The sequence below is a fragment of the Pseudophryne corroboree genome, chromosome 3, assembly GCF_028390025.1.
Source record: "Pseudophryne corroboree isolate aPseCor3 chromosome 3, aPseCor3.hap2, whole genome shotgun sequence".
In the NCBI taxonomy this organism is placed as follows: Eukaryota; Metazoa; Chordata; class Amphibia; order Anura; family Myobatrachidae; genus Pseudophryne; species Pseudophryne corroboree.
Window position 1 is genome coordinate 159,403,311 of NC_086446.1, and position 27,136 is coordinate 159,430,446.

A 27,136-nucleotide genomic window follows, 5' to 3' on the forward strand; every position below is an offset into this window, starting at 1 on the left:
GGTTGTGCACCACAGGGCGGGCTTACCCCCTGTGGTAAGGGGTCTTGGAGAGGGATAAAAGGAGGGCAGTTGGCCCATAGGAGGGTGTATTGTAACATCTTATTCTGCTGAAAACATCTGATTGTATACTGTTGCCCCTAGCAATAGGGAGGAGCCTTTTTAAAGGTTATCATTGAGCAATAAACATCTTTGCCTCAAGAAGACTGCTTCATCTTGTGACCAACAGGGTTAGGCCAAACCTAGCCCCGTCCTCCGGCTGTCCAGGGAAGCACCTAGCGTCTCCAAGTTCCGCCTTCCGCCAGCTACCGGTAGAGGCCTAGCAAGTGGCTAGTGGGGATTCGTCAGCACCACACAGGGGTGGTAAGGCAGTGCGTCGGCACATACAGAGCAGAACTGTGGTTCCAAACGCCACGGCAGGTTAGGAGTTTGGTGGTGGCAGCAAGAACCCGCCCACAACGCAGTGGGTGGAGTCAGTAACAGGCGGTTACTGACGGTAAGCGGGAATCCCCTATGTGGTCAGGCCTCGTGCGGCTTGACCTTCCAGTCTGTGCGCAGTCAACGGGACGCGAAAGCGGCGAGTGCTTTCGTACGGTACCGTCCTGTCACAGGCATACTCGCATTCTCCACCATGGTGTAACACATACTTGCCTACCTGACCCTCTCCATGAGGGAGAAAATGCTCTGTTCCAGGACTTTCCTGGTAATGTATGATTGCCATCACCTGTGTTGAACAGGTTAATTGATAAGAAAGGTGTTTCACCACAGGTGATGGCAATCTTACATTACCAGGAAAGTCCTGGAACAGAGCATTTTCTCCCTCATGGAGAGGGTCAGGTAGGCAAGTATGGTGTAACACTGTAAGGGTACAAGGTGCCGTTTCCTGGGATAAATGGCAGCCTGCAGCAGCTGAGGAACCACACAAGTCCAGTTTCCGGTACAACTGGCCCCAGCCAGTTTTATTATACAGGAAATAAAACAAACCGCAAAAGAAAATACCTTGCCTGTCCGGCACTAACTAAACACAAGATGTTCCTAACTATCACTAAACAAAAACACAGAGTTCTCCAGTAAACACTGTATAGCTCACTTGTATCAGGAAGCGTGTTTCTCTCACAGAGATCCTGCAGTCTTCCCAGGCAGTCTGCACACCCTAATCAGGCCAGCAGCTCTATAACACTCTTACACAGCTGAAAGCCTGATTAGCCTTCTGTGAGGCCAAAGACCCGAACTGGGCCCAATGTCTGGAACTTGCCCCATCTCTCTTTCAGGGCCCTTACCCAGCTTTTCCAACAAACTGAAAAGGTTCTAACAAAACAAAACATATTCCTAGAAGTTTTCATTTTTCTAATACATGTAAGACAAGAACCTGGGACAAACATACCTGCCCTCAAACACTATCCCAGTGTTCTTGTCACATATCCCCCTCCCCTGTTTCGACCTAGGGGCCGGAACACTTGTAGCCCCCAAACAGAAGATGCGGGACAATGCATCTGCGTTGGCCAATTGTGTACCCGGTCTATGTTCGACAGTAAACTTAAAATCCTGCAACTCTAGAAACCATCTAGTTACACGAGCATTCTTGCCTCTATTTACATACATCCATTTTAAAGGGGCATGATCCGTCACTAGTCTGAATGGTCTACCCAAGAGGTAATATCTCAAGGTATCTAGTGCCCACTTAATGGCCAAAGCCTCCTTTTCCACAATGGCATACCTTTTTTCATGCTCATTGAGTTTCCTACTCAAATAAATGATAGGGTGTTCGTCCCCATCTCTGGTTTGGGACAGCACAGCGCCTATCCCTACCTCTGAGGCATCTGTCTGTACCACAAATTCTTTTGAAAAATCTAGTGTTATCAATACAGGTTGTGAACACAAAGCCACTTTTAACGCTTGGAACGCTTTTTCTGCATCAGGGTTCCATTTCACCATATTTGACTGCTTCCCTTTGGTAAGGTCTGACAACGGCACTGCTGTGGTCGCAAAATTGGGAATAAATCGTCTATAGTACCCAGTTATTCCCAAAAAAGCTCTTACCTGTTTTATATTCACTGGACGAGGCCAGTTTTGAATAGCATAAATTTGTTTCAATTGGGGCCTAATTAGACCTCTGCCTATGGTGAAGCCCAAGTATTTGACCTCCTCCATTGCGAGGCAGCACTTCTTTGGGTTAGCAGTTAACCCTGCCTCTCTGATTGAGTCCAGTACTGCTTGTACTTTAACCAAATGGGACCCCCAGTCTGTACTGTGAATTACCACATCATCCAAATAGGCAGCTGCATATTTTCTATGGGGCCTCAAAATGTTATCCATCGCCCGTTGAAAGGTTGCTGGAGCCCCATGCAACCCAAAGGGTAACTTCTTATACTGGTACAGCCCCTCCGGAACCGAAAAGGCTGTTTTTTCTTTTGCGCTATCAGATAAAGGTATTTGCCAGTAACCTTTGGTCAGGTCCAATGTGGTGAGAAACCTGGCTGTTCCCAGCCTTTCTATAAGCTCATCCACACGGGGCATGGGGTACGCGTCAAACTTGGACACCTCATTTAACTTACGAAAGTCATTACAGAAGCGTATGCTACTGTCGGGCTTCGGGATGTGAACTATGGGACTGGACCACTCACTGTTAGATTCCTCTATGACTCCAAGTTCTAACATGGTTTTAACTTCTTTAGAAACAGCTTCTCGCTGAGCTTCAGGAATCCCATATGGCTTTAAATGAACCCTGACCCCTGGTTCTGTGACAATGTCATGTTTTATTATGGTCGTTCGGCCAGGCAGCTCTGAAAATATCTCCCTATTTTGGATGAGAAATTCTTTAACCTGATTGTTATGATCAGCTGATAATGTCTCTGACACCTTTACTGCGGGAAGCAACCGAGGTGAAGACACCGAAGGGCAAGGCTCCGCTGACAGAGACAACCTATCTTTCCAGGGTTTGATTAAGTTAACATGGTAGATTTGTTCGGGTTTTCTCTTTCCCGGCTGGTATACTTTGTAATTAATCTCATTCACTTTTTCCCTAATCTCAAATGGACCCTGCCATTTAACTAGGAATTTGCTTTCCACAGTGGGTAGCAAAACAAGAACTCTATCTCCAGGAGCAAATTCCCATATCTTGGCACTCCGGTTATATACCCTCTGTTGACCACTTTAAGCCTGTTCCATGTGCTCTCTGACAATAGGTACCACGGCTGCAATCCTATCCTGCATTTGTGATACATGTTCAATAACGCTTCTATAAGGAGTAGGCTGTCCTTCCCACGTCTCTTTGGCAATGTCCAACAGCCCTCTGGGGTGTCTACCATACAACAAATCAAATGGAGAAAACCCCGTAGAGGACTGAGGAACTTCTCTGATGGCCATTAACAAGTAGGGCAACAAACAATCCCAGTTTTTCCCATCTCTCTCAACAACCTTTTTTAACATACTTTTTAATGTTTGATTAAACCTTTCCACCAACCCATCAGTTTGGGGATGGTAAATGGACGTCCTGAGGTGAGTGACCTTAAATAATTTGCACAATTCTTTCATGATCCTTGACATAAATGGAGTACCTTGGTCAGTCAAAATTTCTTTTGGTATTCCCACTCTACTAAAATCCTGCACCAGCTCCCTAGCTATCGCCTTGGTTGTGATAGTGCGTAAAGGGACAGCCTCAGGATATCGAGTGGCATAGTCCATAATTACCAGGATATACTGATGGCCCCAAGCAGACTTTAACAAGGGCCCCACGAGATCCATGGCTATTCTGTCAAACGGGACCTCTATAATAGGCATGGGAACTAGTGGGCTCCTGAAATGGGGTTTAGGGGCATGATACTGGCATTCAGGACAGGAAGAACAATATTCAGACACTTCTTTATAAACCCCTGGCCAAAAGAACCTTTGTAAAACTCTTTCAGTGTTTTTTTCTGCCCCTAAATGTCCTGCGGTAACGTGACTATGAGCTAAATCTAGTACCGTTCTCCGATAAGGCTGGGGAACTACCAGCTGTTCCACCACATCCTCACCCCTTTTGACAATGTGGTACAAGAGCTCATTACAGATGGCCATGTGGGGATACGCAACCCTGTCACCTGGTACCACAGGTTCCCCATTAACAACCTTAACATTCTCCCTAGCCTTTATTAAGGTAGGATCCTTTAACTGTTCAGATGCAAACAGATACTTCTTTACCTCCAGGTCAGGCACGCTTTCAGTTCTAACTACTATGTCTCTGTTCCCAGCAAGAGGGTCCTCACTGGACTCCCCATCTGTCACTTCCCCAGCCAAACTAGCAAAAGTCAAAGGGTCAGAAAGTTCCGAAGACACACGTACATCCATAAAATCACAGGTATTATCAACTGGCTCTTTACTTCTCACATCTGTTAATAACCGTGATTCCCACAGTTTCCAAAAATGAGGAAAATCCCTCCCTATTATGGCCTCATGCACCAAGGTGGGGACCAGTCCTACTTTAACAATTGCTGACCCACAACAAGTTTCTATATTCACTTCAGCAGTGACATAATGTTGGGTATCCCCATGTATGCAAGTTACCCCAATAGGTATTTGCTGGACCTTTAAGGTGTTCACTAACCCAGCTTTCATGAGGGTAACTAAACTTCCTGAATCTAGCAAGGCCTCTACCCGGTTACCCTCTAAGAACACATCACACATTGGTTTTTCCAGCTCAGGTGAAGGTACCACAGTACAGGCTAACCTAGCAAAGAAAGACATTCTGCGACATTCAAAGGCAGCATCACATTGCATGGGTTCTTGCGTGACTGGGCAATTGGCAATAACATGACCTGGCATACCACACCTAAAACATTTAACCACACGATTATCAACCCGTTTGGGCAGCATAGACCGTTCTAGCCCCATTGGCCTGTCTCCAGGGCCAGTGTTTACAGTCTCTCCAGCCTTGCGTTCTCTTATCCGCCCAGCAACATTTTCCCAAGGAACAGTCTTACCAGTCTTTACTGAAGGGCGCTGTCGAGGATCTATGGGTTGCTGGGTGGTCATCAGTAGTTCCTCTGCTGCCAAATACCTCTCTACCATGTCCACTAATTGGTCAGCAGTACCCGGGTTTCCATGGCTCACCCACTTGCGCAGGACCATGGGCAAAGATCTCAAGTAGCAGTCCATGACAACTCTTTCAACCATCTAGGGACCAGTTAATGTCTCTGGCTGTAACCATTTTTTTGTTAGCTGAATAAGGTCGTGCATCTGGGAGCGAGAAGGCTTCTCCATGGCGTACACCCAACGGTGCACCCGTTGTGCTCTTACTGACAGCGCGACTCCCAGGCGGGTCACGATCTCAGTCTTTAGTTTATCATAGTCCCGAGCCTCAGCAGGGCTTAAATCAAAGTACGCTTTTTGGGGATCACCTGACAGAAAAGGTGCCAGCAGACTGGCCCACTGTGCTTTCGGCCAGTTCTCACGCTTGGCAGTCCTTTCAAACATGGTCAGGTAGGCCTCCACATCATCAGCCTCTGTCATTTTCTGCAGGAAGTGACTGGCCCGTATAGAACTAGAGCTGGTCGGAGCACTGACGGCCACATCTCCAATCCGGGCTGCAAGGCTCTGCACCACTTCTGTTAAGGCCTCTCTATCCTGACGCTGTTGCCTGTAAAGTTCGTCAACAGCTGCCTGCTGTTGTCTCCTATTTTCCTCCATTGCCACCTGCTGCTGTCTGTTGGCCTCCTGCTGAGCCGCTGTAGCTTGTAGCAAGGCTTTAAGCAGTTCCTCCATGTCGACAGATTTTTCAGGCGGCTTTGAAGCTGCTTTCACCCAGGACATATATCAAATTCTCAGGGCGAGTCTCAGTAACTTCACACTGGGCTGTATCTGCATAAACCACCGTTTTCTGCAGGCCTCATAAAGCTGCTGCTTTCACTTATGCGCAGAACGGCATACTCGCATTCTCCACCATGGTGTAACACATACTTGCCTACCTGACCCTCTCCATGAGGGAGAAAATGCTCTGTTCCAGGACTTTCCTGGTAATGTATGATTGCCATCACCTGTGTTGAACAGGTTAATTGATAAGAAAGGTGTTTCACCACAGGTGATGGCAATCTTACATTACCAGGAAAGTCCTGGAACAGAGCATTTTCTCCCTCATGGAGAGGGTCAGGTAGGCAAGTATGGTGTAACACTGTAAGGGTACAAGGTGCCGTTTCCTGGGATAAATGGCAGCCTGCAGCAGCTGAGGAACCACACAAGTCCAGTTTCCGGTACAACTGGCCCCATCCAGTTTTATTATACAGGAAATAAAACAAACGGCAAAAGAAAATACCTTGCCTGTCCGGCACTAACTAAACACAAGATGTTCCTAACTATCACTAAACAAAAACACAGAGTTCTCCAGTAAACACTGTATAGCTCACTTGTATCAGGAAGCGTGTTTCTCTCACAGAGATCCTGCAGTCTTCCCAGGCAGTCTGCACACCCTAATCAGGCCAGCAGCTCTATAACACTCTTACACAGCTGAAAGCCTGATTAGCCTTCTGTGAGGCCAAAGACCCGAACTGGGCCCAATGTCTGGAACTTGCCCCATCTCTCTTTCAGGGCCCTTACCCAGCTTTTCCAACAAACTGAAAAGGTTCTAACAAAACAAAACATATTCCTAGAAGTTTTCATTTTTCTAATACATGTAAGACAAGAACCTGGGACAAACATACCTGCCCTCAAACACTAATTATATTGAGATCACTAGTGGGGAGAAGCACTGATCTATAGCTGTAGAAGCATATAAGTGAACATCAATTATCATTCACTTAAAGTGACACTGACTTCAGGTATTACCTGCTGTAAATTGATTAATGAACAGCCAATTACATTGAGATCACTAGTGAGGAGAAACACGGATTCATAGCTGTATAAGCATATGAATGCATATAAGTGAGGGGTCATAGCGCCCAAACAGATTATTCACTTAAAGTGATACTGACTTCAGATATTACCTGCTGTAAATTGATTGAGAACAGCTAATTACATTGAGATCACTAGTGAGGATAAACACTGACTCATAGCTGTACAAGCATATGATTGCACATAAGTGAGGGGGAGCTTTCTATTGGAATATTGCACTTTACAGTACCCTCAGTAAGCCTATCTAGTACAACTGATCAGTGACTTCAAAGCGCCATTGGGCACTCAGCCTAACAACACATATAATTTGATTCAAGGGTCATAGTACCTATAATATATTATATATGTGTAGCACTACACAGTTAGAACAGTGTGTGTTTTTATTCACACATATCACACTTTGTTTTGTCAATTTATATGTTTTAGGTTTTAATATTTCACAGCTACAGGTCTTTTTAACAAATATACTCTAATAAAAGTTATAATTTATGTATCAATTTAATGTTTAAGTGCGCCACTTCAAGTCCAATCCTTCTCTGTTTCTTTTTGTGCATAACTATATATTGGCAACAATATATTCAATGGCAGCACCCCCTATATAATTCAAATATCTGATATAGAATATAACTAGGGGGTTCCTTTGTTCTAATTTGGAACTTTTCTATAATATGCTAGTGCAGTAGTACCCCTTTCCCTGCTAACCTATGAAAAGGGTATAACTCTGCAGAAGCGGGTGTGCCACAGAGCTCCATTGGAAGAGCAGTGGTCACACTTTGATCCCACTGTGAACTACACAGGTGCTGCTGTACATGCAGACGCCCCTTCAGGGTTTGGAGCCCAGAGGCAGGCATCTGCATTGCCTCTGGAAATTGCGCCTTCTCTCCTCCTGTTTTCTGTACTTAATCTTCTACAGTATATTGAAATGAAAATGAGTGACACAAAAGAAACAAACACTGTGTTCCTGATTCTGATTGTAAGGTAGGGAAGCGGCTGTGCAATACCATACAAACCAAATTAAAAAGCAGCAGGAGGCGTCTCTTGGAGATAAGACACCTCCAGCATGCATGTGAGAGATCTTAGTGCTGCGTCTGAAGCTTTCTCAGACTGGCCGTCGGAACTGGTCAGCCATTGTAAAGAAGTCTGCTTCCAACAATGCAAACTGCTTACAAAATGAGGATGATATGCCCCCGTCTTCTAAAACGTACCCAGTCATCGTCGCATCCCCTTCCCTGGGCTAAGGAGGACTGCAAGCCATGTCTCAGGATCCATTCTGCACATGCACAGAGCCCAAACCATAGAATCCGACCCTGTGTCTGCTGAAAACCCAGAAATGGTGATATCACTGTTTTCATATTTCCACGTATTAAGTTACAGTTATAAGATTTAACACATAAATAAATATGGACAACTGATCTAGAGAGTGCACTGCTCTGCCAACCCGCTGTCACCTTCTTCCACCTTGTACATTCACTTACAAGAGAGAAATTAGACTAAAGGAAAATAAAAGTAGGTCTGGCTAAGTGATTTATTTATTTATTTATAATGTGCATACTATACAATTGTACGGAGCAGCTGATTGGTTGCCATTGGCAACTTCTCCACAGGCTCACTTCTCCACTCTTTTCACTGCTTCATGAATAGACCCCAGAATCTTTTTACCAAAATTGAAATTTATTACAAGGGATTCACCAAACTCTTATTCCTATGAATCATGTAATGAACCAGAGGCATATATTAAGCCTTGCCTATGGTCATGGAGTAAATGAAAATACTTCTGGAAAAGTGTTCACGATTGCGCAGGCTCTGAAGGTTTCAATTGTCAATGCGTGTGAAAGGATGTTTTGGAGTTGGTATGTCAGATGGGGTGAAGGCAAGATAGCAGCAGCTGCTACAAAGCTATTTTGTCACAATGGCTACCAACTGATAACCCTAGAGTTACATTAGGGTTATCTAGGGTTACCACCTCATCCCTTTAATTCTGGACACATATTCATTGCACAGGTTCTGTGGCTGATTAAAACCAGGTGAAATGGAGCCTTGAAGTCAGCCAGCAACATAACCTGTGTGTGAAAGGATGTACAGTATGTATGTGTCCAGAATTAAAGGGATGAGGTGGTAACCCTAGATAACCCTAATGTTTTATTATGTTTTCCAGAATCTACAGTATTTACTATGTATGGGAAGAAATCGTCTATAAATAAAGAAATCCTAGCTGAATAATTATTTTCCACCTGACTTCTTCTATTCGCCCACTGCCACCTCATGTAAAGCATTCTCCTAATTGCACTTGCAGGTGACCTTGTGGCTTAATAATGGATTCTAATTTGGATGTTTTTGGGCCCAGAAAATACTGCGAGTTATCATTATGGGATTCCAAACACAATGGGGGAAATTCAAATGTTTGAAAAGTCAGTTGGGAGTCTATTTTTTCTCATCTAATAGATTGGAAAAAACAGACACTCAACCGACTTTTCAAACATTTGAATCTCCCCCATTGTGTACTGTGCTGGAGAGCTTCTCTGATTCTAGGCACGTCAGGTCCTCTCAGTCTCTCCCAGCTGCCTGCGGTAGAATACATAGGGGGAGATTCAAATGTTTGTCTATTAGATAGGAAAAAACAGACTCCCAACTGACTTTTCAAACATTTGACTCTCCCCCATAGAGTCCCATGATGCAGCTGCTCACAGTCACGGATAAGCTAGGAGCCCTCCGCACATGTCGTGCTCCCAGTCAATCAGTGACTCATAGCAGTCACATCATAGGACTCCAGCTCTTATACTGCAGCTGGGCCTGCAAGATACAGGACAAAACACCCGCAGATGAGAGATGCCTCTTATGTGCCTCAATAAGGTAAGTTTAGGGAGAGGGAATAAGGATGTAAGGGGCAGAAGGCGGATAAACAGCATGGAGGACAGGAGGGGGAGAAGGATGGCAGAAGGAACAGGAAGGGGGGGAGATGTATAGGGTATCCGTTTGATAGCAAATATAAGGGAAATGGGTGGTCAGGGATGTCCTCTGCACCAGACAGTTATTAGTATTCCTAATTACAGTAAAGAATTCCCCAAATTATATGATTACAGAGAGTTTTTTTCATTCATCATAGGGGGTGCTGCCATAGACAATAAGATTGAAGAACAACATGGGACAGAAAAAGATTGTCTCTTTGTTGGCGCACTTAGAAGAAAAGAGAGAAATTTTTGTCTATTATCAATATTAATATTAAAATATAACTTTTATTAGTACTTAACTAAAATGTATAGCAATTGAGAAACATAAGTGAAAAATAACCTATTATGTGAAATATGTGAATAAATTCAGTGATACAAAATATTAAAATGATAAAAACTGTTTCACTGTGCCTGAATTTTTTCTTAATTCACTGTGTTGTGTATATACATGTATATACCTTTGCGGGACTATTAATTGTATATAATGCTTATACTAGATATAGGGTAGGACAACATATATTCCACACATAAACGGCAGGTATGGGTATTTAAGGTATATGTCTATGAAAGGATACAGGTATCACCTGATGAGACTGAGTGTCAGAAATCCACCTAAGATGATCGCACCGACTCTGCTGACAAATGACCCTTTTAGAAGACCGATTGATTTTTCATGAGCAATAAAACCATAGCTACCTTATAGGTCTAGGCCTGACCCAGTTTGCTAATAATGGTCTCTGAATAATTTGCTCCGACTCTTGTGTACCAATTGGGTCACGTCTATTATGCAGATTAGTCTTATTGACAGAATTCACATGTCAAATAGACATATGCATATGTGCACGGTGGTTTTTATTATAGACATCCACTGTTATTATCCGTGTTTGGGATCCCCATCAGCAATTAGAGGGTTATTATGTCCAATTTGTGGTTAAAAGCCGCAACGGCTTTATTTGTCACCACTCCCTATGATGAATCTGCTATATCACATCAAATGATTATCCGTATCACATGCTGGAGGGATAAACCACCAATATCAGCCTTTTATGATGGTTTTAACTTCATAAACATAAATAACAATTCAAGACAAAACCTATCTACTCATTTAATGTGTGTGTTATAAGATTTCTATTTCCACAAAATTTTTCATCAATTTTTCAGGACTCTAATATACCGATCCACTCATTATACACAGAAATGTGGTGAGCTTCTGCTTCTACCCTTGGGTTGCTTCCCGATATTACAAAAGAAGTTTGATATCCGTTTGATAGACAGTGTCTATTTAGACAGTCAATAGATAGACACCATATGTTAGACAGGCATTAGGTCGACAGGGTCAAAAGGTCGACATGAAAAAGGTAGACAGTACTAAAGGTTGACATGTCAAAAGGTCGACATGGTCAAAAGGTCGACATGAAAATGGTCGAAATAAAAAAGATAGACAAATGTTTTCTTTTAATGTAACATGTTTTTGGACTATTTCATACTTTCTCTATCCATGTCGGCATAGAGTTGGTTATAAACCTTGTGGCGAGCGCAGCGAGCCACTGTTCCAGAAGCGTGGCGAGCCACGCGAGCCCCGCGAGGGTATGCCTTTCTACAATTGGGGGTCCCAGATGACAAAACTATCCACACAAACCACAAAAATGCAAAAAGCATGGTGTCTACCTTTTTCATGTCGACCATTTTCATGTCGACCTTTTGACCTTTTTCATGTCGACCTTTTGACCCTGTCGACCTAAGGTCTGTCTAATATATGGTGTCTATCTATTGACTGTCTAACTAGACACTATCTATCTTTCATACCGGAACCGATGTATAGTATGGAGGACTGATAGGGAAATAGTGGGTGACGGAGGAGGCAGTGGTGATGGAGATAGTGGGTGACTGGGGAGGCTGGGGTGACAAGGAGATAGTGGGTGACTGGGGACGCAGTGGTGACGGGGAGATAGTGGGTGACGGTATCCGTTCACATGGTCGACCATGTTATGGTCGACAGTCATTAGGTCGACCACTATTGGTCGACATTGACATGGTCAACATGGACACATGGTCGACACGTGGAAATGGTCGACACATGAAAAGGTCGACATGATTTTTTTTACTTTTTTTTTCTTTTGGGGAACTTTTCCATACTTTACGATCCACATGGACTACGATTGGAATGGTAATCTGTGCCGAGCAAAGCGGTAGCGGAGCGAAGGCACCATGCCCGAAGCATGGCGAGCGAAGCGAGCCATGCGAGGGGACGCGGTGCACTAATTGGGGTTCCCAGTCACTTTACGCAAAAAACGACACCAAAAAAAGTTAAAAAACTCATGTCGACCTTTTCATGTGTCGACCATTTTCATGTGTCGACCATGTGTCCATGTCGACCATGTCAATGTCGACCAATAGTGGTCGACCTAATGACTGTCGACCATAACATGGTCGACCATTCATACCGGAACCGTGGGTGACGGAGGAGGCAGTGCTGACAGGGAGATGTGTTTTTTTGGATGCAGCAAATTAATAGAGGTGTAAGAGCATTGGGATAGCAATGTTCCTGTGATGCTAGAAATTAAGGTGGTTATTCAGAGTCCGTAGCAGTTTTTGCTAAAATAGCAAAAACTGCTACGGATAAAATTGCATGATGGGGTCCACACAGTACGGGGCAAGACCGCCCAGCATGTGTAGCGCCACGAGCGACGAGATCGTAATTCAGTTGCAGTTGCATCACAGAAACCTCAAAGTAGAGGTAGGCACCTGTATATGCAGCCAGGTTGTGTATGCAGGCGCATCACCGCCTTGTTTCCTTTTCGTAGGAAATGCAGGTGACGTCATCCGGCTGCCCCAAAAATGGCCATGACACCTGTATTTCCTACACCACTCCCCCTTCCAACATCGCAACCGCCAGCTGCCTGTCAGTCACTCTGCGATCCAGTGGCGTAACTAGGGGGCCGCAGCCACTGTGGTCGCTTGTAGGCACGCAAGGCTGCGGGGGTGCCCCCTCCGCCACTGATTGAGGATGTTTTGTGAAGGAGGGACACGGAGGGCACAGCGCGCACCTCTCCTGTGTGTCCCTCCTGGGTTTCCGGTGGCAACGGCGTGTCTATTAAATGAAGTGCCCGTTTGTGAGCTCTGATTGGCTCACGAACCAGCACTTAATTTGATAGACACGCCGGAGACCCAGGAGGGACACATAAGAGAGGCGCGTGCTATGCCCTCCGTGTCCCTCCTTCACAAAATGCACAGCCACTGGGGAGCCAGTGCCAGTACCTGGCACTGGGGGTGCATATTTGGCACAGGGGGGGCATATTTGGCACTGGGGGGTATATGTGTACCTGGCACTGGGGGGGGGGGCATATTTGGCACTGGGGGTATATGTGTATATGTGTGTGGCACTGGGAGCACAGCCCTAGCAACAAGCATTACCCCCTGGTTACAAGCACAACACCCAGCTCATGAAATCCCTGGCAATAAGCATTACCCCCTATCAACGAGCATGACACCCAGTGCATGAAACCCATGGCAACGAATATTACCCCCTGGCAACAAGCTTGAACCCCAGCACATGATACCTCTGGCAACAAGCATAACATCTACCGCATGAAACCCCTGACAACGAGCATGACACCCTGTGTGGCATAATGTATCACGGACATTGCGGTGTGTGTCATAATGTGTCACAGGCATTACGGTGTGTGGCATACTATATCACGGGCATTGTGGTATGTGGTATAATGTCTATGGGGCATTGCGGTGTGTGGCATAATGTATAACGGGCATTGCGGTGTGTGGCATAGAGTATAACGGGCATTGCGGTATGTGTCACAGGCATTACAGTGTGTGGTATACTATATCACGGGGATTGTGGTACAATCCTTCGATTTCGACGGCATCTGTGAGATAAATCGAAGGATTGTATGCAAATTTTAGGTACCATGCGACGCGATGCGCAGCCACGCCGGTTGAATGTCGCGTCCCAAGATAGTATGTGTTGCACTTAATATTTATTGAATCGCAGTGCAATCGCATGCTGTTTTTTACCAATTTCAATTTATCACACTGCGATGTGCAATCAGTGAAGATAGGAGCTGACTTCCTGGCCACTCCTCTTCCCCCCCCCCCACTGCGCACATGACTGGAGAGGAGGCTGGAAGCACGCTGCTGAGCTCCCAAACAGCGGACAGGCTACACCACTGGCCACCAATGATTATTATGATGTTTTAACACCATTGCCCACCATTATGCTGCTGCCCCCACCATTATACTGGCCCACTGTCCAAAATGCTGCACCACTGCAAGCCCCTGGCCGCGCCCTGTCCTCCATTATGCTGCCCCACTGCCCCCCATTATACTGCTGCACCCACCTTTATACTGGCCCACTGCCCAAAATGCTGCACCACTGCAAGCCCCTGGCCGCGCCCTGTTCTCCATTATGCTGCCCCACTGCAACCACTGCCCCCCATTATGCTGCTGCACCCACCATTATACTGGCCCACTGCCCAAAATGCTGCACCACTGCAAACCCCTGACTGCGCCCTGTCCGCCATTATGCTGCCCCACTGCAAGCCACTGCCCACCATTATACTGGCCCACTGCCCAAATTGCTGCACCACTGCAAGCCCCTGGCCGCCATTATGCTGCCCCACTGCAAGCCACTGCCCACCATTATGCTGCTGCACCCTGCACACCAAAGTATTAGCACAACATATTTCAGATAACTCACAGCAGTAACTAGAAAACAAAGTTTATTTAACCAGGATAATACTAGAAAACAAACTTTATTAAAACAGAATAATGGAACTTTTTTCATGTTTATTCACTTTCCTTTTTTTGCATTCTGCAGATGTCCTATGAGAGCCGCAAATTTCTATTAGGCTTTATCAGCCTGTACCATGAGGAGGAGTGTCTCTGGCTGACTTACTCACCGGACTACAGCAACAAACAGAAGAGGGAGGCTGCATATAACCGCCTGGTGGAGTACTCCAAGCCCACCTTCTTTGGGGCCTCGGTGGCCTGGGTCCGGAAGAAAATTGTGAATATACGGACAGTGTTCGTAAAAGAGAACCGCTAGGTGGAGGAGTCCAAGAGGTCAGTGGCCGATGCAGACAAGGTGTATGTGCCGCAGCTGTGGTATTACAAAGAACTAAACTTCCTCCTGGAGAAACGGTCAGCTAATGAGTCCCTAGTGGTGATGGCAGAGTCGGAGGAGGGAAGTCTTGATGTGGAGGAGGCCGAATGAGTAAGTTGCTTTTAAATTTTTCTTAGCTGATATATTCCTCCTGCCATGCCACAGCTCCTTCCCCATTGAAAAAGGCATTATATTTTTCACAGACCTCTCTTGCCCTTGCAGTGCTGCGTAAGGTTACTGCAGGCAGTCCCAACAAGGAAATCGGCACTTTCACCACTGGCTGGTTGGGGTCTTCCAGTCCTGCTGGGAACAAAGGCATTTGCCTCGTGGCCTTGCGTCGGAGCATGTTGTGCATTATACAGCATTACTACACAGTCAGTTTTGTCCAGCCTCATGTTGATGGGTCGGTGGGAGATCCTGAACCAATTGCTGAGAATGCCAAATGCATTCTCAACAACCCGACGTGCCCTAGAAAGGCAGTACTTGAAAATGCGCCTATCGTGGTTCTGGACTCTTTGCGGGTAGGGCTTCATTATGTGTTTGTGCAGTGTGAAGGCCTCAACTGCCACGAACACAAATCCCAGGCCATTCTTTGTTTGCTCAACAGGTGGCAGATGAATGGAGTTGGTGGTGAGCCTATCATAGAAGCACGTATTTTTCAAGGATCTACCATCTGGGCAACGACCATTTTTCCCAACATCCAGGAATATAAATTCATAGTTTGCATTGACCACCACCATGAGAACAATGCTAAAGTAGCCTTTATAATTGAAGTAGTCCGACCCGCTGTTGGTGGGTTTGGTGATGCGCACATGTTTCCCGTCTATCGCACCACCACAGTTTGGGTAATTAAAGCGCCTGTCAAAGTCCTCTGCAATAGCCTTCCATTCTTCCACACTTGTAGGGAGCTGTAAAAGAAAAAAAAATGTTTGAATATTTACTAAATATGTTTTTTTTACCCTACAGACACCTGAAGACCTCAGCCGTATCCCTGACCTCAACAACACATCACCAGAGGAACCAAAATCTCCACAGCTACAGAGTTCCAGGAGGAAGCCACGGAAAATCAAATTTGTTGAAGACCCGCTACTATTGGAGGCCCGTTCACATCTGCTCCGGAAACCTGATGAATTTGATGACTTTGCGTCATAGGTTAACAAAACCATGCGTAAGGTTTCCGAGCAGCAGCAAGTAGAGTGCCAGCGCCTGGTGTCACAGGTTTTGTACAAAACAATCACAGGACAACTGACACCAGAGTGGAACGTTCATGGGCCAGAACCTCAAGCACCTGCTCCTCATCTCCCATTGACCTTCAGTTCACCACCCACCTACCCTTCCTCCAGTACCCATCCTCTGCATCCCAGCTACCATTCCGGTTATCCCCAACGCAGACCCCATCCACCTACCCTTCCTCCACTTTCCATCCTCCTCAAACCCCTCTTCCTCAAACCTGCCACCCTACCCGTTATCGTCAACACCGACCCTTCCCCCACTATCCAATCTCCTCCTCAACCCAGCTACCCTTCCCAAGCCAGCCACACATCCACCGTCCACTCCACAATTTTGACCTCCTTGATGTCACAGGGGGGACGAGTAGGTGGAGGATACAAGTCTCTTTCAAATGTAGTATGTATGTTATACATACCAACAGATGTGGTGCATTCTGATACTATGGTGAGTGTCAATGCTTTCAGGCGGACAATGCACACATGTTGCAAGGGACAGGCTGATGGTACCGGGGACCCATCTTCCTGACCCTAGCTGCATGTGTGCATTGCGCTCCTGGCACCGGTGACACTCAACACCGTAGTATCAAAATGGGGATCGGTATGAAATCCCGATGGTCAAAATCCCGACAGCAATTGACTGACGGTCAAAATCCAGACAAGGACAAAATCCCGACGTGGACAAAATACCAACATTTAAAATACCGACAAGGTCAAAATACCGACATGTAAAATGTCGACAGGTCAAAATGGCGACACAAGTTTTTCATTGTTTTTTGGTGTGTATGTATACATAGGTCGACGTGGACACCATATAAGTGTACCGCGTCCCCTCGCATAGATCGCTGCGCTCGCCATGCTTCGGGCACCATGTCCACTGGGATGGTAAAGTATGAACGAGTCAGTTTCAATTAAAAAATCATGAAAAACTTATGTCGACTTTTTGACCTATCGACATTATAAATGTCTGTATTTTAAATGTCGGTATTTTGACCATGTCAGGATTTTGACCTTGTCGGGATTTTGACCGTCGGTCAATTGCTGTCTGTATTTTGACCGTCGGTATTAACACCCCCCGACACTCCCGCGAAGCTCTGCCCCCGGGCTGTCGTTGGCTCACAGACTAATGGAGTGTAAGACATAGGTGACCATCGGTGGGTGAATCCATATTGGGGGTAATTCCAAGTTGATCGCAGCAGGATTTGTGTTAGCAGTTGGGCAAAACCATGTGCACTGCAGGGGAGGCAGATTTAACATGTGCAGAGAGAGTTAGATTTGGGTGTGGTGTGTTCAATCTGCAATCTAATTTGCAGTGTAAAAATAAAGCAGCCAGTATTTACCCTGCACAGAAATAAAATAACCCACCCAAATCTAACTCTTTCTGCACATGTTATATCTGCCTCCCCTGCAGTGCACATGGTTTTGCCCAACTGCTTAAAAAAATCCTGCTGCGATCAACTTGGAATTACCTCCCATTGTGTTTACCTAAAAATTAGGAAATATAATTTTTTTCGGTAAATAAAAGTATTAATTATAGATATAGTTGTGTGTGTGTGATTTGCTCAAGGATGCTAGTAGACTGCTGTATTGTATTTTGAACTGAATAAAAAGGGCTCTAAAAGCTGAAGAGAATACCGCCTGAACTTCTAAGGCACTTGTATGCTGTGTATTTCTGAGACCTTGAAATGGAAATATATACGTTATGGTAAGAACTTACGGTTGATATCGGTATTTCTCCTAAATCCACAGGATAACAATGGGATATGATGAAGCGACAGCGGATTTGCACCAATTGGTCAAAGCTTTCCGGCCTCCCAGCATGCAACAGGCCCGTCCATATATCCCCGCCTCCTGGCTCAGGCAAATCAGTTGTATTCCAAAGCTCAAGGCAGGAGCATCATAGATAGCCCTAATCAGGCGATAAGAACACACATGCACACCCTTCCGTACAAGAAGGAAGAGGTTAGTGAGTAAAAGGATCCTCAAATTAGGTGCATCAGGGTGGGGTCCCTGTGGATCCTGTGGACTTAGGTGAAATACAGTTATCAACGGTAAGTTCTTACCATAACGTATATTTCTCCGGCAGGGTCCACAGGTTATTCACAGGATAACAATAGGATTTCCCAAAGCAATTTAGTGGTGGGGACGCTCCTGATTGGACAGGAGAATCCTTCGTCCGAATTCAGTGTCATGAGAGGCAAAGGTATCCATGGCAAAATATTGAATGTGTTAATGGGAGACCATGTGGCTGCCTTACATATCTGTTCTGCTGAAGCACCACGTTGTAGTGCCCATGATGGACCTACCTTACGAGTAGAGTGAGCAGAGACATTAGCCGGAACAGGGAGATCAGCTTGAGAATATGCTTCTGAAATCGTCATCTGAAGCCATCTTGCCAGTGTCTGCTTATCAGCAGGTCATCCTCTCTTGTGAAATCCGTAGTGTCAGGTTCGGTCTGGTTTGTGTCCCCGGAGGGGGCGCTAGTGGGTCAGTGGAGGTAGGATGGAAGAAGTGAGGATACTGGATTGGATTCCTGCGCATGTGCACAATGTTGTTTATTAAGCAGAAAGATAAAACAATATGGCAGCAGGAATACTTGGAGAAATAAACAATAATAAATGCAATGGGTATGATGCAGCGTGGAAGCTGAGAGTCTATGGCAAAACAGTGAGAGTCTATGGCAATACAGTGAGAGTCTATGGCAATATGCTGGTATGGGAACCAGAGATGATAAACACGTGGAGCCAGCAGAGGTGATGATAATGGTAGCAAACCTGGTAGCAGATGCAGAAGACTTGATGCAGGGTTCACAGTGCTATTGGAAAGCACAGGCAGCTTGCAAGCTGATTCACAGGTGAGGTGATGAGCTGCACCTGGAGATGGAGTCTCTACAGCTGAGGCTGAAGCACACTGTGTTGGAAATTGGTGTGAAGCCTGTAAATGAATGCAGGAATTGCTGATGCTTGTAGTTCCACGGAGCTGTAGTAGGATAACCAGGAACACGGAGTAACAAGCAGGTAACCAGGAACACGGGGATCTGGAGACTGGAACACAGGGAACCACTGGATGCAGCAGGAGAGCTGGAGTGGTTGCTGGAACTTGTAGTTCCACAGAGATGCAGGAGGATAACCAGGAACACAGGGGATCTGGAGACTGGAACACAGGGAACCACTGGATGCAGCAGGAGAGCTGGAGTGGTTGCTGGAACTTGTAGTTCCACAGGAACACAGGAACTTGCACACGGAATGTCGCAGGAGAGCTGGAGGGGTTGCTGGAACTTGTAGTTCCACAGGAACACAGGAACTGGAACGGAACTGGAACAGCTGGGACCTGTTGTTCCACAGGTCCACTACACAAGGATATCTCTGTAGACAGAGGATTGCAAACAGGAGCCACCTGTTCACGGGATGTGACGTGTTGTCCAAGGCGATGTGAGAGAGCCACAAACTGGAAGTTATACCACCTGCCCAGCAGTGATTGGACACAAACTGCAGGCGGAGATACTAGCTGGATTGGGTGTCCAGATCAGCTGTGAGTTAGTTGAAGCACTATGTACTCCAGGCTGCAGAGGACTGAAAACGAGAACTGGAACAGAACTGAACTGCTGGAACCTGTAGTTCCACAGCAGTGATGTGATGGAAAATGCAGATTCCTGACAGTACCCCCCCTTTTATGGGTGGGCACCGAACACCCACGCTGGAACTTGGAGGAACCTTGAAAAAGAACTTAGAAATACACAAAAGCAGAGGTCCTCAAAAGTCTTCCCAACTTTCATCTTCAGAAGACAGATTTTCCCCGTCGGAACAAGTAGACCATTCATGGTCATTTGAGACAGAATTTACTTCCTGGGAAAAGGCATAGCTAACACTTACATCAACAGATGGTAGACTTTGAGCTGGTTTTTGAGCTCTCCAATTCTTGTAATTCTTGAAATCTCTGATACATTGATGCAACAGAACCTGTTCATGTTTGGAAGGAGTTGAGTCGAAAAACTGAGAACTGGAAGACTTATCAGATGTTGAATCCGGGGAGTCAATACTTTCAGAAGTGTTGCTGTAGGATGGAGACACGGGAGTATATGCAACTTTCAAATCTGTAGTCTGAGAACCTTGTCTTGACTTTACAGCTTGGAAATCTTTAATAGCTTGGTCTAATGTATCCTGATCTTGCACAGACAGAGATGTTGGAGAGGATTTAGCAGTAGACAAACTGTTGACAAATTGGCCAGAATGCCCAGATGACTCTGAATGCATAAACTTTGGAGCAAACTCCTGTTTTACGGCTTCGCAGAAAGCGGGAAGATCACTCAGTAGCGGATCTTTAGATTCAATGAGAGGATTCGCCCAGTCCAGTGCTCTACCTTTGAAGAACAGGAGGAAGTATCTGATTGCATTGGCTGGAGAAATAGTCACTGAAGGTTCAGACTCAGTAAAAGCGAGGTATTGGCTCGCCACTGCACGAAACTGAGCATAGTCACCATCAAAGTAGACTGGAGCTTTTGTATCTGGTGGACACTTGGAAGGCTGAATGTCAGATGAAGTCTCGGAAGACAATGTAGGACACTTGAGAGTTGAGGACTGGAATAAGCATTCAAAAGCAGGAGTAGAATCAACTTGAAATGCTCGAGGGTGGAGAGAGGACGTCATCTCCTGGATTGACTGACGGGAATTCTCTGCTGAGGTTGACAGAACGGTAGAAGCTTCATCTTGGGGTGAGATGCGTAGAGCCTCCATCTGGGTTGAGGCAACTGCAACATCTGCAAGAACTGTAGACTCTGGACATAGCGACAGGAGTTGTTTACTTGAAGCACCGGAGAGAACCACACCGGGTTCAGAGGAACTGGAATCGGTAGGGACCGATGGCAACTTTAGACAAATGGATGGACCTGGAACTTGTACAGGACTATTTGAATTGACTTGAACCGAAGGAGGCTGATCTGGACAGACGGATGGGACCGGATTGGGTCCAGAAAAGCTTGAACCGGCTGGAACCGGAGGAGTCTTCGGACTGACGGATAGGACCGGATTTGATCCGAAGAGACTGGAATCGGCTGGAACCGAAGGAGGTAGCTCAGCATTGGAAACAGAGCTACTCGGGCTGGCTGGAACCAGTGGAGACTTTGGACCGACGGCTGGAACCGGGCTAGGTCCATTGACACTTGACTCTGTATAGACAGAATCCGGATGTTCTGATGATCCCTCTTGGAGTGGTACTGAGCTGGTAGCACTCTCAGAAGTTGGCAAACAAAAGTTCATGTCTGTATCTGTGGCTTTAAGAATTCCTCCTGGGATCTTGGCCCTGGATTCCTCACTTGAGGATGAAACTCCAAAGACCCCTCCTGGGGTTAATAGATCAGACACACTTCTTTGAGTTGCATGCCCGGATGCCACTTCTGGAACCTGAACATCAGATACCCCTACTGGGGTCACCACATCAGATGCCCCACCTGGGGCTGTAGACACAGACGCCTCTTCTCGGGCTGTAGGCACGGACGCCCCTTCTCGGGCTGTAGACACGGACGCCCCTTCTCGGGCTGTAGACACGGATGCCCCTTCTCGGGCTGTAGGCACGGATGCCCCTTCTCGGGCTGTAGGCACAGATGCCCCTTCTCGGGCTGTAGGCACAGAAACTATTTTAGTTATGGGTAACGTAGATAGTCTCTGTTGATTTCTGAACTTGGGATTGGGTCTATTTGTCACAGGACCCCAATCGTATACTTTTTGGACACTCCTGTCCGGGGTAAAGGAACTTGAAACTGTAGAGCATACGTTGGAAGGTTTGCAGGTGAAAACACTGTGATGCTGGGACCTGTCACCAACTTTTGAGTTGCGGAAGGAACAGTCCTTAATAAGATGACTAGAACTCCCACAGTAAAAGCAGAGGTGAAGCTGCCTGCGATGCCGGCGTTCAGCTTCCGTGAGTTTGGAGCGCGGATAGCTCTGGAATCTGCCCTCTCTTTGCACAGGAGGAGAGACTTTAGTTTGAAAAAAAGTTGACACGGAGGTCGCACTAGTCTCAATACTTTGAGCAGTACTCTTGACTGCGTTTAAAGCACCACCTAGGATTTCTGGCATTATTGGAATGATTTTTGTTAGGAGTCTTTGAAGTTGTTCCAATAGATGATAAAGTGTGCTTATTGGTTCAGAGTTCACAGCAGACAACAAAGGAGTCTTGAAGCTTTCAAAGGAGGAAGTTGCTTTCTCAGGAGAATTAGCTGTGAAGGGAATGCCATAGGCCTGACTTGAGCAAGATCCATCCACAGGAACGGATTGTGCAGGGAAAGTTGAAATGACTGGAGCAGGAGTGACTTGAACAGGAACTGGAGAAACAACAGAACTTGGAAGGGATTGCTGCAAGGTATCCAAACGGATAGACATTCCCTGTAGGAACAGGAACATCTGCTGCTGCGCAGCCTCTTGACCATCCAAACGGGAGACCAGATTTTGTAAGGCCCCTGACCCCACATTCTGACCACCATCCGAGTCCATGGGCCTTGGACAAACTGTCAGGTTCGGTCTGGTTTGTGTCCCCGGAGGGGGCGCTAGTGGGTCAGTGGAGGTAGGATGGAAGAAGTGAGGATACTGGATTGGATTCCTGCGCATGTGCACAATGTTGTTTATTAAGCAGAAAGATAAAACAATATGGCAGCAGGAATACTTGGAGAAATAAACAATAATAAATGCAATGGGTATGATGCAGCGTGGAAGCTGAGAGTCTATGGCAAAACAGTGAGAGTCTATGGCAATACAGTGAGAGTCTATGGCAATATGCTGGTATGGGAACCAGAGATGATAAACACGTGGAGCCAGCAGAGGTGATGATAATGGTAGCAAACCTGGTAGCAGATGCAGAAGACTTGATGCAGGGTTCACAGTGCTATTGGAAAGCACAGGCAGCTTGCAAGCTGATTCACAGGTGAGGTGATGAGCTGCACCTGGAGATGGAGTCTCTACAGCTGAGGCTGAAGCACACTGTGTTGGAAATTGGTGTGAAGCCTGTAAATGAATGCAGGAATTGCTGATGCTTGTAGTTCCACGGAGCTGTAGTAGGATAACCAGGAACACGGAGTAACAAGCAGGTAACCAGGAACACGGGGATCTGGAGACTGGAACACAGGGAACCACTGGATGCAGCAGGAGAGCTGGAGTGGTTGCTGGAACTTGTAGTTCCACAGAGATGCAGGAGGATAACCAGGAACACAGGGGATCTGGAGACTGGAACACAGGGAACCACTGGATGCAGCAGGAGAGCTGGAGTGGTTGCTGGAACTTGTAGTTCCACAGGAACACAGGAACTTGCACACGGAATGTCGCAGGAGAGCTGGAGGGGTTGCTGGAACTTGTAGTTCCACAGGAACACAGGAACTGGAACGGAACTGGAACAGCTGGGACCTGTTGTTCCACAGGTCCACTACACAAGGATATCTCTGTAGACAGAGGATTGCAAACAGGAGCCACCTGTTCACGGGATGTGACGTGTTGTCCAAGGCGATGTGAGAGAGCCACAAACTGGAAGTTATACCACCTGCCCAGCAGTGATTGGACACAAACTGCAGGCGGAGATACTAGCTGGATTGGGTGTCCAGATCAGCTGTGAGTTAGTTGAAGCACTATGTACTCCAGGCTGCAGAGGACTGAAAACGAGAACTGGAACAGAACTGAACTGCTGGAACCTGTAGTTCCACAGCAGTGATGTGATGGAAAATGCAGATTCCTGACACGTAGACAATGAAGAGAGAATCTGTCTTTCTGATGGCACTGGTACGATCCACGTAGATCCTTAATGCACGGACCACGTCCAGCGATGCATCTCCCGCAGAAAGGCCTGGTACCTGGAAAGCAGGGAGTACAATTTCTTCATTAAGGTGGAATTTAGACATCACCTTCGAAAGATACCCAGATATAGTTCTGAAAACTGCTTTATCTGGATAAAAAATCAGAAATGGGGAACGACATGATAATGGCCCTAAATCTGATACTCTTCTAGCTGACGCCATAGCCAGTAGAAAGAAAACCATTTAAGATCCACTTTATAAAGTGGTTCAAATGGGGCAACTTGAAGGGCTTTCAGGACTAGACCTAAGTCCCAAGGCACTGCAGGAGTAAGTGTGTGTGTGTGCAGTAGCGGATCTTGCCACGGGCAAGCAGGACTTTTGCCCGGGGCGCCGCCTTCTGGAGGGTGCTGGCGCCATCCGGAGGGTGCCGCACCGTGGCAAGATCCGCCACTGCTGCCCGCTGTGTCCCCCGTCCGCCTCCGCTGCCCGCTGCCGTCCCCGTCCGCCTCCTGTGAAGGGAACTAGACGCTATGCGTCTAGTTTCCCTTCGTGGAGAGTAACTTTGCTGAGCGGTGCGCGATGACGTCATCGCGCACCGCACAGCAAAGGTCCTCTCCACGAAGGGAACTAGACGCATAGCGTCTAGTTTCCCTTCGTGGAGAGGACCTTTTGCTGTGCGGTGCGCGATGACGTCACCGCGCACCGCTCAGCATTCAAGCGGCGCTAGCAATGTACAGAGGGCGTAACTGACCACGCCCCCTGTATTAGGCCACACCCCTTTTCCTGCCCGGGCTTGAACCGGCCCTGTGTGTGTGTGTGTGTGTGTGTGTGTGTGTGTGTGTGTGTGTGTGTGTGTCAATCTGCGCTCCACAGCCTTGAATCTACAGCATTCTGTTCCAGTTTTCTGCAAGTTCCTAGAATTCCAGGCTTCTTCACTTCACTGACTGAATCCTCAGTTCTCAGCTCCAGCATAATCCTCTCAGAAGTCCTATGAAAAAGACTTTTATCCAGCCTGCCCGGTTTATCCTGTGGAAAGCTACCGACACCGAAACCCAAGCCACAACTCCGGATATTCAAAATCCAAGCCCCGTGACAGTTTGCACTGGCCCAATGGATCCGGAGGGAGCACAAGGTTCCGGTACGGACCTTCTACAGAGTATCGCTTCTCGTCTCGAGAGTCTGGAGGAGTCCCAGCGTCAGTTGGCGCAATTTTTTCAAGGTATATCTACTCGGCAAGATTCCATGCAGGGCGACATCGCCAACATGGCCGCCAGTCGACGAACTGAACCTCAACAAGTTGCGCCTCCTCCAGTGCCGATGGTTGCGTCACCCTCTTCCTTACGCTTGCCCACGCCCACCAAGTTCGACGGGAACCCGAAGATGTGTCGTGGGTTCTTGAATCAGTGTGAGATTCATTTCTCTCTGCAGCCTTTCAACTTCCCGTCCCAGAAAGCTAAAGTTGCTTATATAGTATCTCTCCTGGCAGGCTCTGCTCTGGACTGGGTGTCACCTCTGTGGGAAAGAGCCGATCCCCTACTTGATAATTACTCTGAATTCCTAGTCTCCTTCCGGAAGATTTTTGACGAACCCGGAAGGACCACATCGGTCAGTACGCAGTACAGTTTCAGACCTATGCCTCTGAACTCAGGTGGAACGAGGAAGCATTAGTAGCCGCCTTCTGGAGTGGTCTAGCAGAGAAAATTAAGGATGAACTGGCTACAAGGGATTTACCACCCAAGTTGGACGATCTGATTTCCCTGTGTACCAAGGTGGAACTGCGCTTCCGAGAGCGACAATTGGAAAAGAATTGAGGGGAACGTCCGAGATTCCGTCCTCTGCCACCTCCTTCTACCTCTCCACCTGAGGTGACTCAAGACGAGCCTATGCAAGTTAATAGGGCTCGCCTCACGCCTGAGGAACGTCAAAGGAGACGCAGGGAGAACTTGTGTCTGTATTGCGGAGCTTCCGGCCACTTGGTGGCTTCCTGCACTCAGCGTCCGGGAAACAAGACCTCCTAACCAGCCGTGGAGACACTAGGTTAGGAGTGTTGAATTCGTCTCCATCTCACTCTGAACCAGCCTTTGAAGTTACCTTGACCTTGCTGCAGGGTCCTAAAAATTTCCATTCTCTTCTAGATTCGGGAGCCGCTGGGAATTTCGTCACAGCAGATGTGGTGCAGCAATTTCAGATACCTACAGTCAAGCTTCCTCGTCCGATTTCTCTTTCCGCTGTGGACGGTAGCAGAATATCCAGTGGAATTGTCACCCAACAGACTCTCCCTCTTCAGTTATGTGTAGAAGCACTCCATAAGGAGTTACTTAATCTCTTAGTTATTCCAAAGGCTACTCATGATATTGTTTTAGGGCTTCCTTGGCTCCAGAGGCACAACCCAAGAATTAATTGGGAAAATATGCAAGTTTTGGCTTGGGGAGAGACCTGTTCCCGTTCCTGTCTTCCTTGTATCAAACCTCTGAATAAATGCAACCTGGAATCTCCTCCTCTAATTCCGCCTCAGTATTCTTCTTATTCCGATGTCTTTAGCAAGCAAGCAGCAGAGGTTCTTCCTCCTCACAGATCCTGGGACTGTCCTATTGATCTTCTACCTGAAAACACCTCCTAGGGGGCGAGTATACCCTCTCTCGGCTCCTGAGACAGAATCCATGTCGTACATTAAGGAAAATCTGGCCAGAGGGTTCATCCGGCCTTCCACGTCCCCGGCCGGTGTAGGGTTTTTCTTTGTACAGAAAAAAGATGGAGGTCTTCGCCCTTGCATCGATTACCGGGGTTTAAATGAAATAACAATCAAAAATCGTTACCCATTACCCCTGATCTCGGAGCTTTTTGATCGAGTTAAGGGTGCTTCAAACTTCTCCAAATTAGATCTCAGAGGAGCATATAATCTGTTCCGGATTAGAGCGGGTGATGAATGGAAAACGGCCTTTAACACTCGAGATGGGCATTTCGAGTATCAAGTTATGCCCTTCGGCCTTAGTAATGCGCCAGCTGTTTTCCAGAACTTTGTGAATTAAATCTTCAGAGATCTACTGTCTAAATCGGTCGTAGTGTATCTAGATGACATCTTGATTTTCTCGTCCTCTATGAAAGACCATCGTTTGCAAGTTCAAGAGGTGCTTAAGAGACTGCGGCAACACCACTTGTACTGCAAGCTTGAAAAATGTGTTTTCGAACAGCCTTCTATGCCTTTTCTGGGGTA